This window comes from Rhinolophus hipposideros (genome assembly GCF_964194185.1).
Source record: "Rhinolophus hipposideros genome assembly, chromosome: 1".
NCBI lineage: Eukaryota > Metazoa > Chordata > Mammalia > Chiroptera > Rhinolophidae > Rhinolophus > Rhinolophus hipposideros.
In genome coordinates this window covers 72731593-72750371 of record NC_138047.1, presented here as the reverse complement: position 1 = coordinate 72750371, position 18779 = coordinate 72731593, and the positions used below count along the sequence as shown (strand labels likewise).

General features: G+C 34.7%; 1 protein-coding gene across 1 annotated transcript in view; it reads left to right on the top strand.

Moving 5' to 3' along the window:
• The window catches only part of STPG2 (sperm tail PG-rich repeat containing 2), a gene marked incomplete at both ends in the record, with an annotated part of 248189 nt that overhangs the window by 180027 nt on the left and 49383 nt on the right, over positions 1-18779 (top strand). The window lies entirely within an intron of this gene.

Genomic DNA, 18779 nt, shown 5'->3' with positions numbered 1-18779 from the left:
GTCACCGCAATAAATTTAAAAAAAGAAAAAAGAAAAAAAGTAAAAGTGAAAGTGAAATAACAATAAACTTTAAATGTACTATTTGTATTGAAATATAATCAGAAAATAAAAAAAAAAAATGGGCAGGGGACCTGAACAGAAACTACTGCCAAGAAGACATACGAACAACCAACAGATATTTGTGAAAATGCTCAACTTCACTCGCTATTAGGGACACGGAAATCAAAACCACAATGAGATACCAACTCACTCCTGATGGAATGGCTATTGACAACATGACAAGTAATAATAAATTGGGTAGGTTGTGGAGAAAAAGAAGCCCTCATACACTACTTGTGGGAATGTAAATTGGTACAGACACTATGGAAAAAAGTGTGGAGGTTCATCAAAAAATTAAAAATAGGATTACCAAATTGACCCAGGAATCCCTCTTCTGGGTTCTACCCTCCAAATTCTGAAAACATTTATTTATGAAGATACATGTACCCCTATGTTCATTGCAGTATTAGTCATGGTGGCCAAGACATGGAAACCTAAGTGTCCTTCAATAGATGATTGGATCAATATGTGGTTCATGTATGTAACGGAATATTACTTGGTCATAAGAAAAGATGAAATATTGCCATTTGCAACAACATGGATGGATCTTGAGATTATTATGCTAAGCGAAGTAAGTCAGACAGAGCTATATGGTTTCATTCATATGTGGAATATAAAACAAGAAGCAATAAAAGAACAAGAGAAACAAACAAGCAAAAACTCACCTACACAACAGTTGTTACCAGAAGTTAAGGGGGGAGGGGCGTGGTAGAAGAGGGTAAACAGGGTCAAATATGTAGTGATAGGAGGAGAACTGGCTCTGGGTGGTGAACACACCATGCAATATATAAGTGATGTATTATAGAATTGAAACCTGTATTGTTTTATTAACCAATGTCACCCCAATCGATTTAATAAAACTTTAAATAAAAAGAAAATCATCATTGAATTAGATTTTGGTTTCCATTATTTCTGTGTAGAATTCAGAAACATCTAAATAATGTCCATGTAAATATTGCTTCTTTGAAGATAATATGTATTTGTTTTCAACTAAACCTTGTCTTCAGCTTTCAATAATTTTACTATGTTGTACCTAGATATACTTTTCTGTGTATTTATCTCAATAGGTTTATATACTGCTTCTTGAGTTTGTTCCTTGCTGTCCTTTTTTTCCAGTTTGGGAAGGTTCTATCATTATATCTTCAAATAGTGCATCTTTTTTACTTTTCGTTATATCCTCCTCCTCTTTTCCCTTGTATTTCTTCTCCTTTTCCTGCTTCTTGTTTTTCAACTTCTATTCAACATATCTTTTCTTTTTGTTTTTTATTACAACCTCTTCGTTTTTCATCCTTTTGTTTCCTTATGCATCGTGTAGGTATTTTTTCAGCCTTCTCTTCCAGGTCACTAATTGTTTATTCTGTGTATAATCTGCCATTTGAACAATCTAATAGATTCTTAATTTTAGTTGTTATTTTTATTTTTCATTTGCAGTATATCACTAAATGATTGGCATTTTGAGGAAGTTTGTTTAGTTGGGTGTCTTTTGGATACTCATAATGTTTATCATGTGCAAAGGATTGAATAATTATTTCTTGGTTAGCATTGTGGTACATAATAAAAGAAAAGGATACATATTTCTGTTCTTAAGAGTTTAAAAGTTAAAATGTCATACAGTTGGGCAGAGGAAATACTAAAAATGTATAAACAAATTTACTTATTATTTTCTAATTTAGCCAGTAAATATATTAAACAAATTAATGTTATTTAAGAATGACAGTCCAAAATTGATGAAAATTGGAATTATATCATTTTCCTCAATTTAAATCAATGAAGAAAATAAAAGCTGAGTGTAATATTATCCACATTATGGAAAGACATTGGAAAAATATTTATATTATAGATGAACTATAATATTTGTTATAATGATAGAATATGTATGTATATATGTGTATATTACATAAATATATGTATGTATGTATATATAATATATATATATTTAATGTTTTACTAGATCATTCATTCATTGTAGAAGGATATACCTCAGGAGTAGCCATACAGAAGAGATATGTAGGACAAGGTATGGGGAAAGGGTGAGGAGCTTCCATGTCCTTTCCCAGTGTACCATTTCCTCCAAATCTCCACATGTTCATCAACCCAGAAGCTTTCTGACCCACATCGTTTTAGGTTTTTATGGAGACTTTATTACTTAGTCATGATTGATTAAATTATTTGCCATTGGTGATTGATTCAACATCCAGTCCCTCTCCCTCCCCTGGAGGTCAGGGGTCATGGGGCTGAAAATTCTAACCCTCTATTCAAATGGTTGGCTCCATGAGCTACTAGTCCTCATCTTTAGGTGTTGTCCAAAAGTCACCTCAGTGGCAATTAGGAAATGACACCTTTGTTGCTCTTATGATAGAATATTTGACGTAATACCGAGAATCAAGTCAATTGAATATTATTCAATGATGAAAAATCATATGATTTATTCTACTGCAGTGCATGTTTCTTTAATGTTTAGCTGATATGTTGTTTTAAGAATAGGACAAAGAAGTCAGTAAAAGTCAGAAATTGTCTTGGTGCGTATGCAATTGTGTTTTGAGGCAACGAATAGCAAGCTTTCTTATAATTAATGATAAAGATAGCAATGTATGAAGATCTTAAGAAAAATAAGCTAACAGTTGCATACTTGTGCCCTCTAAATGCTCCTACTAGTCACTGACCTGCTACATGTTTCACCATGTTAAGATTTTGAGAATGCTAAGTGAAGAGATCAAGAGGTTGGAAAGACATTTCTCTTTGTATTAACAACACCCACCCTGCAAAAACAAACAAACAAACCTTGATTCATAAAGTCTTTACCTCTGATCAAATTTTTTTTATTGATGGAAGTACTTTTTATAAGGAGTGAATGCCTTCAAGTCTCCATCCTTGAAAAATAAAGCAGGATCTCTAGAGTTAAAGGCTGCAAAGATGGAATGATACTGATGCCAAGTGGAGATTTCTGTTTGTACACTGGCTACTAAGTTCTTTTATTTTCTTTCTTTTTTTCTTGTGGGAAAATACACATAAAATAAAATTGGTCATCTTATATACATTCATAATGTTTTGCAACCATCACTACTATTCACTTTCAGAAGTCTTTTCATTTTGTAAAACCAAAACTCTGTACTCATTAAAGAGTAACTCCTCATTGCCCCTCCCACCTAGCCCTTCAAACTTGAGAGTGAATGGAGGGCCCACGATGTGTTACAGATGAATACATAAAAAATATGTTTCAGTCAGATATAATATTCTTTTTAAGCAAGACATGTTTAATTTTGTAGAGCAGATCCTCTTTGAAAATGGTACATTTTCATTGTTGTAAAAATTGAATTCAAACACTTGGAACACAGAAAAACAACTCCTTTTATATTAGAAGACATAATAAAAGTTTTAAAATATTTTAGTGTAGGATAATTGTTATATAAAGTCTATCTAGATAATGCTGCAAATTTATTGAAACTCAACACTGTATGATATAATAGTTTTATATGGTAGCTTTACAGAAAGCTCAGAGTATGCAATTTGTTATACTTATTGGAACTGAATTTCAGTTAAAACACTTAGCAATTTCTTTGTTCTTTTTGAAATATTTTGAAACCCATTAGTGTGTCAGTGACTTGGCATTGCTCTCTAATTGCAATAGATTTCAAGTGATAAAAATTGATTTTTTTGTAGCATACTTTGTAGAGTCAGCATTGGTTACCTGAATACATTACAGTTCTCTTAAAACATTATTCTATGTTGTTAGAAGGTTTTATTGTCTGAACTTGAGATTATATGTGCAGTAGTTATTCTTCACTACAGAGTGATTTGCATTTCAAGGAAATGTGATGAAATGTGGAGTTTTAAGAAATATTAGGGTATTTAAAATATATTTCAAAGGCTTTTTTTAAACACATAAAGCTAAATTATATCAACATAGGTTCAATGTATTTATCTCTTAGCATTTTGGGAACCATATGTGTAATTTTTATTATAAATTTATCACAAAGCCGTAAAAGAAACATCAAATTTATACTTCCAGGATACAGTGGAGCCTTGTGGCTTTCTTTACCTACTAATTATGATCCTCAACTTCTACACCATACGCTTTTTAAGATAAAAAAAGTTATTACATTAAAAATACTATAGAAAAGTACAGATTATTAGTTTGTATCAACTCATATTTACAAAGTGAACCACCCATGTAACCATTACAAGCATCCTCAACCCTTCTTTTACTTTCTCTGAGTAACTTCCATCACCCCAAAGGAACCACTGCTATTCTGGCTTCTGTAACCATTGGTTTATTTTCACTGTTTGCAACTTATGTATAAATTGAGTAAAATATGGTATGTACTATTTTGTGACTGGCTTCTTTCCCTCAACCTTATAATTTTTGGGTTATAATCTATGTTGTTACAGGTAAGCAATAGTTAGTTTGCTCTCAAAAGAATGTATCACAATTTTTTTATCCATTTTACTCCTGATGGAAATTTGTGCCTTTTCACAGTTTAGTGCTTTTATGAATACTGTTTCAGAGAATATTCTTGTAGCTATTTTTTGTGTGCACATAAATACACATTTCTCTTGATTATATACATAGGACTAGAATTTCTGAGTCATAGTTGCGGAACTGTTGGGCATAGTTGGGCAACAGTTGGGCAACTGATCTTGCCCAACAGTTTTCAAGTAGATGTAGCGATTTATATTTCTACCAGTAATGTATAAGAGTTAACAGTTGCTTTGCAACCTCACCAACACTTGGTATAATCAGTCTTTTCATTTTAGCTATTCTGGTGTAGGAATATTTCATTGAGGCTTTACTGTGCACAGTCCTCATGACTTAATAAAATTTAATACTTTTTCATATGTTTTTTGGCCACTTAAATATTCTCTTCTAAAATGCCTTTTTATGTTTCCTACCTATTTACTTATCTAAGTTCTTAAATACTTTTTATGGAAGTTTCATTGTTTTGATTTTCACAATTAGATCTACAATATTATCTCAAAGAATTTTGCACATATATTTATAAATAAGGTTAGTCTGTAATATTTTATGAATTTTCCTTGTCAGTCTTTGTTATCAGATTTTGTTTGTTCCTTTGTGGCTTCATGAAGAAAGATTTAGGGAGTTTTTAATCAGTTCTTGGTCTATTTTTAAACAATGAATTCAAAATTTCGTGGCTCACAAAACATTCTCCTTTCCTTCTGAAGGTTTTACAATTCATTATAATCATTAACCAGTCTTTCACTATTACACTTAAATGGCCAATTGAGACAAACAGTTCTGAGACCGTTCGTCCACCACTGATTAAGACTGGGGTGGCAGGTATTGGGGATAATATTCATTTAGCCTTCTGAGCTTTCTGGGCAGACTTGGTGACCTTGCCAGCTCCAGCTGCCTTCTTATCCACTGCTTTGTTGACACCCACAGCAACTGTCTCCTGTCACAAACAGCAAAACGACCAAGAGGCGGGTAGTCAGAGAATCTCTCAACACATATGGGCTCGCCAGGAACCATGTCAATGATGGCAGCATCACCAGATTTCAAAAACTTGGGGCATCTTCCAGCTTTTTCCCTGAACAATGATCAATCTTCTCCTTCAGCTCAGCAAATTTGCAAGCAATGTGAGCTGTGTGACAATCAAGCACAGGTGCATACCCGGCACTGATTTGGCCTGGATGGTTCAGGAGAACCACCTGAGCAGTGAAGCCTGCTGCCTCCATTGGTGGGTCATTTTTGCTGTCACCAGCCACATTGCCATGACAAATATCTTTGACAGAAACGTTCTTGACCATTTGTTCTTTTGTGTGGCAGTTTTTAAGTTATTAGTTTTTAAAATCAGTACTTTTTAATGGAAACAACTTAACCCAAAATCTGTCACAGAATTTTGAGACCCATTAAAACAAAGTTTAATGAGAAAAAAAAAAATCTCAGTGGCTTAAAACAACTTTGTTTGTTTGTCTATTGTCGTGCGGCGGACCCTGCTCACTGCGCCATTTGTCGTGCAGGGTCTCAGCTCCCACTCCCCGCCCAAGAACGCAGGACACGGTAAGGCCAAAAAGGAACACCCATGGAGTCATAAGTAGGGGAGTAAAACCAATATATTCTTGCTGGCGGCTGGACTGGAGACACAGGAAGCAGGATCTACATAATCTGCCTAACAGCAGTCCGCGCTTGCCAGCCACCATCTTCTTGCTAGCCCCCATTCCTTTCCTGCTAGCGTAGCCACAGCCGTTATATTAGTGGCCAATGGCTTACGGGTTACAGCTGACGGCCAACTAGCCACAGCTGCTGGCATCTGATCACAGTTGATGGCCATTTACTACCCAAGCCAACACCTTTCTATGTGAGGCCGAGAGCCTGGAAACTGTTTTTTGGGGTTTTGTCCCCACATCTATTTATGCTACTACTCTTTGCTTACTTTGTTTTCAGTATCATTCAGTTCTAAATATATCCTAATTTACATCATCATATCTCCTTTGACCTATAAGTTATTTAAAATTGTGTTTAAATTTTCCAAATATTTGCAGCCTTATTTTAAAAATAATGTTTTGGTAATTGATTATTAACTAAGTTGTAAATTTTCTAGTCAAGCAATATGATCTACCTACTGCCCATCTTTTGAAATTTCTTAAGACTTGATTTATAGCCTAATACTTAGTATTTTTGTAAATGTTCTGTTTACATTTGAAAATAATGGATGTTTGCCAGTAGTTGGATGTAATCTAGATATCAGGTAGATTAAGCTTATTAATTGAATTTTTCATATCATCTATATCTTGCTTAATGTATTACTTTGATTATCTAAAACTCTCTATAATCATGTGTTTTACAATTAATCCTCATGGTCTGTTTAATTTTTACTTAATTTTTGAATCAATACTATTAGGTGACTGCAAATTATAGCCTTTTGTTGAACTGAACTTTTTATCATTTTATAATGCCTCTATCTTCATTCATGCTTTTAGCTATTATATCAACACCCCACCCCCCTTGTTGCATTTTTTTTTTGGTTAGAATTTGTCTATTGTGTCATTCTTCATCCTTCTATTTTCAACTATTATCTGACTGTAGGTTTTTAGTGGGTCCCTTTTATTACTAACATATTCAAGAAATAGGTTGATTTTGTTTTGATAACTGGATTACAAAATCTCTATTATCTGTTGTTTTCTACTTTTCCATATTGCTTTGTTTTCTTCTTCTTTTTTTTTTTTTTTGTGCCTTTTTTTTGAAATGATTCAGGGCTTTTCCAACATCTTCCACCCCCATACCTTTTTCATATGTTATCTGTACTGGTTTAGAATTAATATACTCTATTTTTGCATTTTTAGTAAATGCTTTTGGTGTTGCTACATGCACACTTAAAAGTTTATATGTTGTCAACATCTTTGCTCCCCTGAATAATCCTTCGGCTTTGTTTACTTTTTTAACCTTATAATCTGTCTTATGCAATAAATTGCTGTTTAGATTCAACCATATTTATTATTTTCTTCATTTTCTTCTTACATTTCAACATTCCTTACAGGGTCATTGTCCTTCTTCCTGAAGTATATCTTTTACAAATCCCTTTAGTGACAGACTTTTAGTGATAAATGCTGTGGGGACAGAACCCCAGAAAGCAGTTCCCAGGCTCTTGGCCTCACATAGAAAGGTGCTGGCTCAGGTAGTAAATGGCCATCAAGTGTGATTGCATGGCCATCAGCTGTGGCTAGTTGGCCGTCAGCTGTAACCAGTGAGCCACTGGCCACTAATATAACTGCTGTGGCTACGCTAGCAGAGAAAATGGGGGCTAGCAAGAGTGGATTGCAGAGAGGTGGATGCCGCCAGTGAGAACATAATGATTTGACTCCCCTACCTATGGCTCCGTGGGTGTTCCTTTTTGGCCTCACCATGTCCTGCGTTCTTATGTGGGGAGCGGGAGCAGAGACGCCCCACCGGACACCCCGCACGACACATGGCGTAGTCTGCAGGATACAGTGCTGGCCAAAGCTTTCAGAAGGGCAGTGGAGCAGTTTATGCGTATGAACACTCGGTCTCAGGAAGACCAGGAGGAGCAGTTGCCTGAGAGCTGGACCCCTGTGGAGGGGTGGGAAGACGTGGACGGTTCCCCAACCAGCAGAGGCCGGAGAAAGCAAAGGTCATTGCGGCCATGTGGACTGGGAAGTGCTTGCTGACGCAGCCCGGATGCAGGACTTGTAGTCCCAGGAGGAAACGCTTACTGAGTCCTCTGTGGGAGATGAGGGTGAGGTCAAGGTCATCCCTCACCCCCAGGACAGCCCTGGAGAATGACTATGGACTATGGGGAATTGCCTTCCATCCCTAATTTAATGGACGCTTGACTGTTTGCTTGGGAACACACCTCCATGTAGTGGAACTGGCGGATGTTTGCCTTTGTGCCTTGACAGGCCTCCATCGAGAATATGTAAGCATCTTGATGTGAGCCGCTGTTGTTCCAGCACAGTACCCTGAGAGGCCCAGAGAGAGAGTGGCAGTGCCCTCAGAGCCCTGGCTGAGCCCAGAGAGAGTGGCAGTGCCCAGAGAGAATGGCAGTGCCCTGAGAAGCCCTGGCTGAGTCTAGGAAGTCTGGCTGTGCCCGGGGAGACAGGCGGTACCCTAAGAAGCCCAGGAAGTCTGGCTGTGACCAGAAGTACTGATGGTGCCCTGAGAAACCCTGGCTGTGCTCAGAGAGCCTGGCTGTGTCCAGGATATTGCATTCACCTCCAGGCACCTCGCACGGGGACCCTCGCGAAAGAAGCTTGTCGCGTAGATTATGAGGTGAGACCCTGTAGGGGTGGAGTGTGGGGACAGAATCCCAGAAAGCAGTTTCCAGGCTCTCGGCCTCACATAGAAAGGTGCTGGCTCAGGTAGTAAATGGCCATCAACTGTGATCAGATGGCCATCAGCTGTGGCTAGTTGGCCGTCAGCTGTAACCTGTAAGCCATTGGCCACTAATATAACTGCTGTGGCTACGCTAGCAGAAAAAATGGGGGCTAGCAAGAGTGGATTGCAGAGAGGCAGATGCCGCCGGTGAGAACACAGTGATTTGACTCACCTATCTATGGCTCCGTGGGTGTTCCTTTTTGGCCTCACCATGTCCTGCGTTCTTATGTGGGGAGTGGGACCAGAGACACCACCTAACACCCTGCACGACAAATGCTCTCACTCATTCATTTACCTATTTAAATCAGTATGTTGTGTGCTGGACATAAAAGTAATATACTCAAAAATCCCTGCTTCGTGGAGCTAAAATTCTAGGAAGGGAACAGGCAATAAACAAGATAAAAATGTAAAATATATAGCATATTACATCGTGTAGCAGAAAAAATAAGGCAGAAAAATGTGATAGGCGATTTTAGATGGGGTAGTCAAGGAAGGCCTTACTGGGAAGGTGACTTCTGAATCAAGACCAGAAAGAACTGAGGGAATTTGAAGGTAACTAATGAAAAAGCATTGCAGACAAAGAGAGCAGATTCTACAAGAGGACCTGGCAAGTTCAAGGTATAGCAAGAAAGCCAGTAAGTCTATAGTGGAAAACTTATTTGAATATTAGTAGATGTGCCCCTAGATGTATATCCAGATGGTACATGGCTTGATAGATCATGATTCACAGTGAGATGGAGGGCTGTGCTATTAGAGGATTTTGAATCAACAATTGATCTAGTCTGTTTTAGCAGGTTCACTCTACACATTATAGTTTGGAGAGGAGCAAGAGTAGAAACAATTAATAGGCGATTGCCATATCTGTGAGAGATAGTGGTGGCTTGGAACAGAGTATTGGCAGTGTGGGTGATGAGATGTGTCACAGTCTAGGTATTTTTTGAAGGCAAAGCCAATAGGATATGCCAATGGTTCTCAGGTAGACTGTGAGACAAGGGAGAAACCAACGATGACTTAGAGTTTTAGGTCTAAACAACTATCAGGGGAGATTTCTCATGAACTGAGATGGAGAAATGTAAGTGGTGATGATTTTGAAGAGATTATAAGGAACTTATTTTTGAACAAATTAACTTTCAAAAATATTCAAATGTTTTAATTCCATCCTTATTATTACAATAGAGTGTTGCTGGCTGTACCATTCTGTTTGATGTTCTGTTAGCTCTTTAAGGAATCATTCCACTGACTTCAAATTTTTATTGTCACTGCTGAAAATTCAGCCATCAAATTGTCATCTCATTACATGTAACCAGTCTTTTCTTCCTATTTTTAAGATCTCTTTATTTTTCATATTACTTGGCGATCTTGTATTGCTTGCTAGGCATTCTTCTGCAATGTGATTTTTTTCTTTTGTTGTAATCATCCAGGAATTTTTCTTTGCCCCTAAGTTTCATTAATTTGAATAAATATGAGGGCTTTATTTGTTTGTTTTGTTTGTTCTGCTGGGATGTAGCTGCACCATCTTAGTCTAAGTTCATATGCCTTTCTCTCATTCTCAAAAATTCCCAGCAATAATTTCATCTCATATTACCTCCCCAGCATTCCTTATATTTTTACATATGTATGTATGTATTTACTTATTTATAGCTAATGTTGGAAATTCTGGCCTCTAGATAACTTTTTCTTTCAATATCTTCTAACTCTTTGTATCTTTGTTTTAAGTTCTTAGAATATCCTCCTAAACTGACCCATTTGCCTGCTCCCTCATATGCAAAAAGCTTCCATTCTGCTATTCAAGCCATGTATTTATGTATTTGTTTTCAATCTGAGAAGTAATTTCTGTATCTACTTGTATTTTTTGTAGATATCTTTATTTGAGCCCACATGTTCTAGAGTTGTACATGTGTTAGCTTATCTCCCTTAGGACATTAAATATTCTGATTTTAAACTATGATTCTAAAGGATCTTTTCACTTTGTTTCTTTGGTTATGATTTTTTTTAAATTATCATTTTAATCAAGTTGTCTTTCCTCAGGTGTTTCTCAATACTTGACTTTGTGCTCATCTTTGTAATTGAAATTTCTTACTAGGTGGAGCATTTATGTAATGTATCACCCAAACTTGGCCACTATTTAGCAAAATAAATGCTAAATTTAATAGGACACCAAACCTACAGGCATAGACCAAAGTCCTGGGAAAACCAGGCCACAGGGTCACACAATTGTTAGACTCAAGAGTGTATGTGCTGGTACAGCCCACCTGGGCCAGGGGAAGGAGCTGCTGCTGTTATGGCTTGCTTTCTGAACACTATTTCCAGTAAGGAAAGAGAACTAACATGTGCCAATACATGGGGTACTTTGACATTTAGTTTTCACATATTCTGTTTCACATACTAGCCCTCTGAAACACTCCCCTGTGTGTCCAAGGTTCTCCACTTATTCTTTCTGTTCTCACCACCTGTGTCCTCCCCGACCCCTGGTGCAACGCAGGACAGAGACCTAGATGGCTTCTTCTGAGAGAGTGGTAGTGCCTGACTGTTCTTGCCTAGGCACCTCAGCTCACGGCCTTGTCCGTTCTCCCTGAGTTCTGTCCCGCATGCTTCTTGCTGCTTCACTGCATGTCCTGGAATGAGGTTTTTTTTCAATCTTATTTACTTTCAGTCTCTCAGGAATTTTTCATCACACACACACACACACACACACACACACACACACACACACACACTTTTCTATAGTTTACATCTTAAACCTGACAATCACTAAATTCATTGTTACTATTATTTAATAGATATGTCCAGCTGTTCAGTAACTCTATCAATTTTAGAGTTGATATCATATCTCTATGCACTATGACAGTATTGAAAGCTATTCCTTACTATAATGTCTCTAGACTAGTTACATTTTAACATACATTTGACAAAATTAACAAAGTAATCCTCTTTCTAGAAATGTGATATGTGATACGAATTTAGTTTTTTTTAAAGGTTAGTATTGATGAACAAAGTTGTACATTTGGTATACATGTCTATTTAGAAAAAAAACAAAATTCACACAATTATTATGCATCATAATATGTATATTTGCCCAATAAAGAGGCTGCTGTATTTGAGGTCCCCTTTCTAAATACAGTTTTTATATGATTACTAACTAGATAATTTCACAACAGTTCTATTTATGTGATTTGTATCCTGATGATAGTAGAGGTATTGCAGTTTGCCTAATCTTTCTTAATTGAATATAATAAGATTCCTGTATTTGTAATAGATTTAGAAGAGAAACTATCAGCTTGAGGCTTCAATGTGACATAAGTGATATTTCATTGGAGATTATTTGTATTCTAAAGTAGTTTTGATAACTTTAAATTGCATTCAGTCCTAGGCAGAAAAATGGTGTTACATAAAGTCATAACATCAGCGCAGAGTATGAAGTAAGCATAATAGTTGTACTCTTAGCCATTTTATTTTGTTATAAATGAAATTCATTGTTCACTATAGCCTCCTGAACTGTACTTTCCAGTCAAGTTGTTTTGTAAAGATTAAATTAAATTCATTGCAGGGTATGTGCATTCAGAGATTGTAACAATTCCTATGTGTTTGAACTATACTGTGAATTTCTTTTTGGGTAGGAAAAGGTACAGAAAAACAGTTTTCTATCTCACTGCACCTTTTCAGAGCAGTTCTCATACTTCAACCACAAGGTTTTATTAAATACCAACCAAAGTGAATTTATGTCAGTAAGAAATAATGTAAATATAGCTTCTAAGTTCTGATTTGCTTTTTCAGAGTAGGAACATAAACTGTATTTCAAGATTACTTAGAGAATAAGCAAAATTTTTGTAGAATTTGAGTAACTCCTACATTTAGAATATAATGAATGCTGAATAACTCATTGTCATTAATCAAAGGGTTTTGCAGACAGAATAATGCCTTCCCATCCCTTAATCTCATCCCTCCAAAATGCCTACGCTTTAATCTCTAGAATCTGTGAATATATATTATTGTTACGTGGCAAAGGGATTTTGTACATGGAATTAAATATTGCTAATCAAGTGACAAATTAGGGAGATTATCTTGGATTATCAGATAATCACACGGGCCTTTAAAATTGGAACAGGAAGGCAGAAAAGTCTGTGAAAAATGCAGCAGAAGATAGAAGAAGAGGACAATTAAAATGTGAGATGGATTTTATGTTTACTTGCTGGCCCTAAGGTGGAGGAAGAGGGCCTTAAGCAAAACAATACATTGAGCCTCAAGAAGCTGAGAATGACCCCCTCAGCCAGCAAAGAAATGAGGGCTCCTACATCTGTATGGAACTGAGTTCTGGAAAAAGGCTCAATGTTTTGTGAAGTAGATTTTCCTCTGGAGTCTCGAGAAAAGAAAGCAGCCCTGCAGACACTATTTTTTTTTTTTTTTTGGCCTTATGAGACAGAGGCTGAAAAACAAGCCAGAGCAACTGGAATTCTGACCTAAGGAGCTGTGAGATAATAAATTGGTGTTATTTTAAGCCACCAAATTTGTGGTAATTTCTTACAGCAACAATAGAAAACTACTGTGTTTCCCTTAAAATAAGACCTAACTGGAAATTAAGCCCTAGCATGATTTTTCAGGATGACATGCCCTGAACATAAGCCCTAATGCATATTTTGGAGCAAATATTAATATAAGACCCGGTCTTATTTCCGGGGAAACACGGTAATACAATTGGATATATGTATAGATTTATATCTATATCTGTATAGATATAGATATATAGATATAAATAAAAATACAGATATAGATATAGATCTATATATATTCTAAAATAAAAACCTCTGAAAAGGTCAGAAATATTATCATATAAAATAAAACTGAAATGATAAGGTAAAATATTGCACTTTTTCTTTCTGAATGCTTTCCCTGCATCCCTTTCTATCTTTTCACACATTATATTTGTAACTTTCTTTTTCTTTCTTACACCAGTGACTATATGAGAAGAAGGTGCACAGTCCAGGTTGTGTTGTGAACTTATAAGCACTGACAAACTCTATGTAAAAAAATTAAACAGGACTATCCAAAAAAAAAAAAAAAAGAAAGAAAGAAAGAAATTGAGAAAACAGTACCATTTATAATAGCATGAAAAAAACCCACAAAACCTTAGGAATTAATTTAACAAAGAAAGTGAAAAATTTGTACACTGAAAACTATAAGACATTAATGAAAGAAATTGAGGAAGACAGAAATAAATGGAAAGATATGTGTTCTCGGATTGGTAGAATTAATATTGTGAAAATGTCCATATTATCCAAAGAGATCTACAATTCAATGCAATCCCTATCAAAATTTTAATGACATGCTCACGGAAATGGAGAAAACAATTCTATCATTTGTATGGAATCTCAAAAGTCCCCAAATAGCCAAAGCATCTTGAGAAAGAACAAAACTGGAGTCATCACACTTCTGACTTCAAACTATCTTACAAAGCTGTAGCAGTCAAAACAGGATGATACTGGTATTAAAACAGACACATAGACAAATGGAACAGAATAAAGAGCCCATAAAAAAGTAACAAAACTTACATATGTAGTTAGGTAATTTATGACAAGCGTGTTAAAAAGACACAATGGGGAATTGATCATCTATTCAGTAAATGGTGCTGGACATCCACATGCAAGAGAATGCAACTGTACCAGTTTCTTATGAGGTCGGACAGTTAAGTTCGTGAATTTGTTGCACCGATGTTGCTAACCTTTTTTGATATCAGAGGGATAATTCATTATGAATTTGTACCAACTGGACAAACAGTTAATCAACTTAACTCTTTGGAAGTGCTGAAAAGGCTGAGTGAAAAAGTTAGATGACCTGAACTTTTCGCCAATTCAAGGCTCTTGCATCATGACTATGTAACAGCTCACAGGGCACTGTCTGTGAGGGAGTTTTTAGCCAGTAAACAAATAACTGTATTGGAACACCTGCCCTGTTTACCTGATTTGGCCCCCAGTGACTTCTTTCTTTACCCAAAGATAAAGGAAATATTGAAAGGAGGACATTTTGATGACATTCAGGACATCAAGGGTAATACAACGGCAGCTCTGATGGCCATTCCAGTAAAAGATCCAAAATTGCTTTGAAGGGTGGACTAGGTGCTGGCATTGGTTCATAGCTTCCCAAGAGGAGTATTTCGAAGATGACTGTAGTGATATTCAGCAATGAGGTAGATAGCACTTTTTCTAGGATGAGTTCACTAACTTAATTGTCCAACCTCATAATCAATGGTATTGTAACAGCTATATACAATGTCAGAGGAGTAGTAGATTCGGGGGGTTATCAATTTGTGAGGGGTGTAAATGTCTATTTTTTAAAAATTAAAATTTATTGGGGTGACAATGGTTAGTAAAATTACAGAGATTTCAAGTGTACAATTCTGTAACACATCATCTATATATCACACTGTGTGTTCACCACCCAGAGTCAGTTCTCCTTCCATCATCATGTATTTGACCCTGTTTACCCTCATCTACCATACCCTTCCCCCATTACCCTCTGGTATAAATGTCTATTAAGTTGCTTTATTCACCTGAAAATAATAAAAACAGACCTTTTGAAATATTTTGTAAAAATTTTAATTTATTCACCAGAAAACTGTGAGACTTGATTTTAATTTTATATAAGAGTTTTTATATAATCATTCATATTTTGAGCATTTTAAAATTAATAAATTTGAATATAGTGATTATAGCATATGGTGCTTACATTTGATTACTAACAGATGTAGTGATGGTGTAGAATGTGGGTTAAAAAAAGAATGTAACAATGGTAAAATGACTCTCCCTTGTTAATGGAAGCAAAATGGTGTGAAACAGGAGACAAATTATTCTTAGATTTTTAAAAATATTTGGTTTTTGAAAGTTTTATGCTTTTGTTGATGAAACAGGAATATTGTGAATGCTGTATGAATTATGCTATCATTTCCATCACATTTTGATTAGCATAAGAATTAAGATAATTGATACATGAATATTTTAGTTTTAAATGTGACACCTTTTATTTAAATCCCATAATTAAAATAACTAAGAAGCTAAGCATTCCTCTTATCTCTTTTAATTCTGTCAGTTATCCTCTGAGACAGGTATTATTTTCTCCATTTTATTAATGAAGTAACCAAGAAAATGGTAACATAGTAACTAGCAGCATCGAGATTAGAACCCAGATCTATCTTAACTCCAAAATGAGGTATTTTTCTAATATACTATATTGCAATCAATTGTGTTTTTTTTAAAAATTTTTATATTAGAAAAGAAAAAAGGCTTGAAACTCAGTGGAACAAAAAACACAATGAATAATGACAAAAATTAGTTATAAAAAGTTAATGAGATTGATAAACCTTTAGTAGACTCATCAATATAGATGACACACATTAAAAAGATACAATATATACATGAAAACCTAACCATATTTCTATATACTAGCAATAAAAACTTTTAAATTGAATTAATAAAAAAAACTATGTAACATCAGAAATTAAAAATTGGACATTTTACATATTCTACACACTTTAAAAAGGTAATAATAAAATACAAAAAACTTTATGCCAAAGAATTTGACAGCTTAGATGAAATGGACACATTTCTTGAAAGACAGAAGTTACCAAAATTGTCTCAAGAAGAAATAGAAAATCTCAATAGTTCAGGACAACATTTACCTAAGAAATTGAATTCTTATTTAAAACCATCCGACAAGAAAATATCAGGCAGAAACATTTAAGGAACAAAAATTATTGATACTTTTGTAGAAAATGGAAAAGATGGGAGTATTATTTATCTGTTTTATGAGGCCAGCGTATCCTGGATAACAAAGGTATATAGATACGTTCCAATATAAGAAAACTACAAATCAGTATCTCTCATGAACACACCCAAAAATCCTTAACAAAATATTATCAAATTAAATTTTGCTCTGTGTTTGTTTTACTGTCTTCATAAAGATTATGCCATTGAATTTTCATTTCCCAGCTCCAAGCAGCTGATAATCAAAGTATTTTTCTAAATGTAAATTAGTTCTCTTTCTAAGAAAAGTCTGGTGCCAGGTGGGGGGAAATTATTGTTTGTTGGTTTTGTTTTGTTCTTGTGTTTTATTTTTTAAAACCTGAATACACATATTTTTCTTTTACCCTTCAATTTTCTCCTTCACATTTGTCTTCCTGTTATAACCACCATAACATCTGAACACAAACTTTTTTAAAAAAGAAATCCATTCCTATTCCAGTCATTAACTTCTTCATTTGTAGGAATATAAACCTATATATAATATATTTATTACAAATTATAGTGTAACTTAAAATAGAAAATGCATGGAAAATCTTATACAATGAGTTGAAATCATTCTTTTTATGTTGTTAAGAGTAATCTATGGTAGTACTTTAAGAGAAACCCTCTCAAAAATAGACTGATGAATGGACAGATCATGATGCTCTGATGAATTACATTTTTATGTTATAATAAACAACAGGAATTGCCTTTCACGATACCTTCTGTTTAAGATACTATGTAGATGAAGAATTTTTAAACATATGCTAAGCTTTATTTTCATCTAATTTTCATTAATTAAAAAGAAAACTCTTACTGGAAAAATATTATATAACTTAGCACAATTACAAGCTACTTTAAAGACTAGTAAAATTATGCTGCTTATATTTTAAAAGATATATATTTTTGTTATCCATGCGGTTTCCAGCAAATAATACCTTTGTAGTGCCTCTATTTTTCACATTGAAAATATTTTATCTTTTATCAGAAAGTTAAAAAGCATCTCAGGCAGAGTTCATTAAGAAACATCTTTATAGATGATTGGTCTTTTGAGGCATTACAGAAAGATTGAATTAGAATAATTGTATCAGAATTTATGGACGTAATTCACACAAGAATTCTCATCCATTTCCCCTTTGTTGTTTAGCAGTGCTATTTATGGTTTTGAAAAATAAGATATTCTCTATCATAATGTTACGTTTTAGTACCTCTTATAACTAATATATATCATCATCTGATCCAATTTCCACTTACAAATCAGGAATGTGAAAGCCCAAGGGTTGAGAGATGTTCAAACCATTGCATAGCTTGTGAAAGAAAGAGAAAAAACTAAAATCCAGGTTTCCCAATATTTAGCCTATTGGCCTTTCTCCCCAACTATAGACTTTATGGGGAAAAAAACTATATATATATATCCCCTCCTCTTTCTCAGAAGCTATATTATGGATATGGATAAGGATATAGATATAAACAAAATAGCAGGATATATAGTCATTAAATTTTTTACTTTAAGGAAATAATGGTTAAATAAGTACATCCATAAAGCAGCTAATGAAAGGATTCATTCATAGATTATTTAACTCATTGTATAGTTCTCTTTAATCATTGCCAATTGATTATATAAATCCAAATTATTTGAACTAGAAATACTTTTCCTATAATTTTTATAATATAATAATATTAAACAACATGAATCACTGAATAATAAGGCAAGAAGATATTCCAGAGTCAGGATTCTGCTATATTCCTATTGATTCAATATAGAACTAACTTAAACCATTCATAGTTACTGTATTTGGAACAAAAAATATATTCAGAGATAATGAACGAAAACATTATTGGCAATATATCTTGGTGTCTTAATTTCTCTAGTGATATTTTCCCTATATACAATATCACAACATTGCTATAGTAAGATTGGCATCAATATTTAAATCTCTAATAGTGAAATGTTATTGTCATACATAATTGGCACAGGCAGTGTAAACTGAATAAAAAAATTGGTTCAGGAAAAGTAGCAGACAGTTCTTTACTAAAAATAGAATCTCTGACACGTT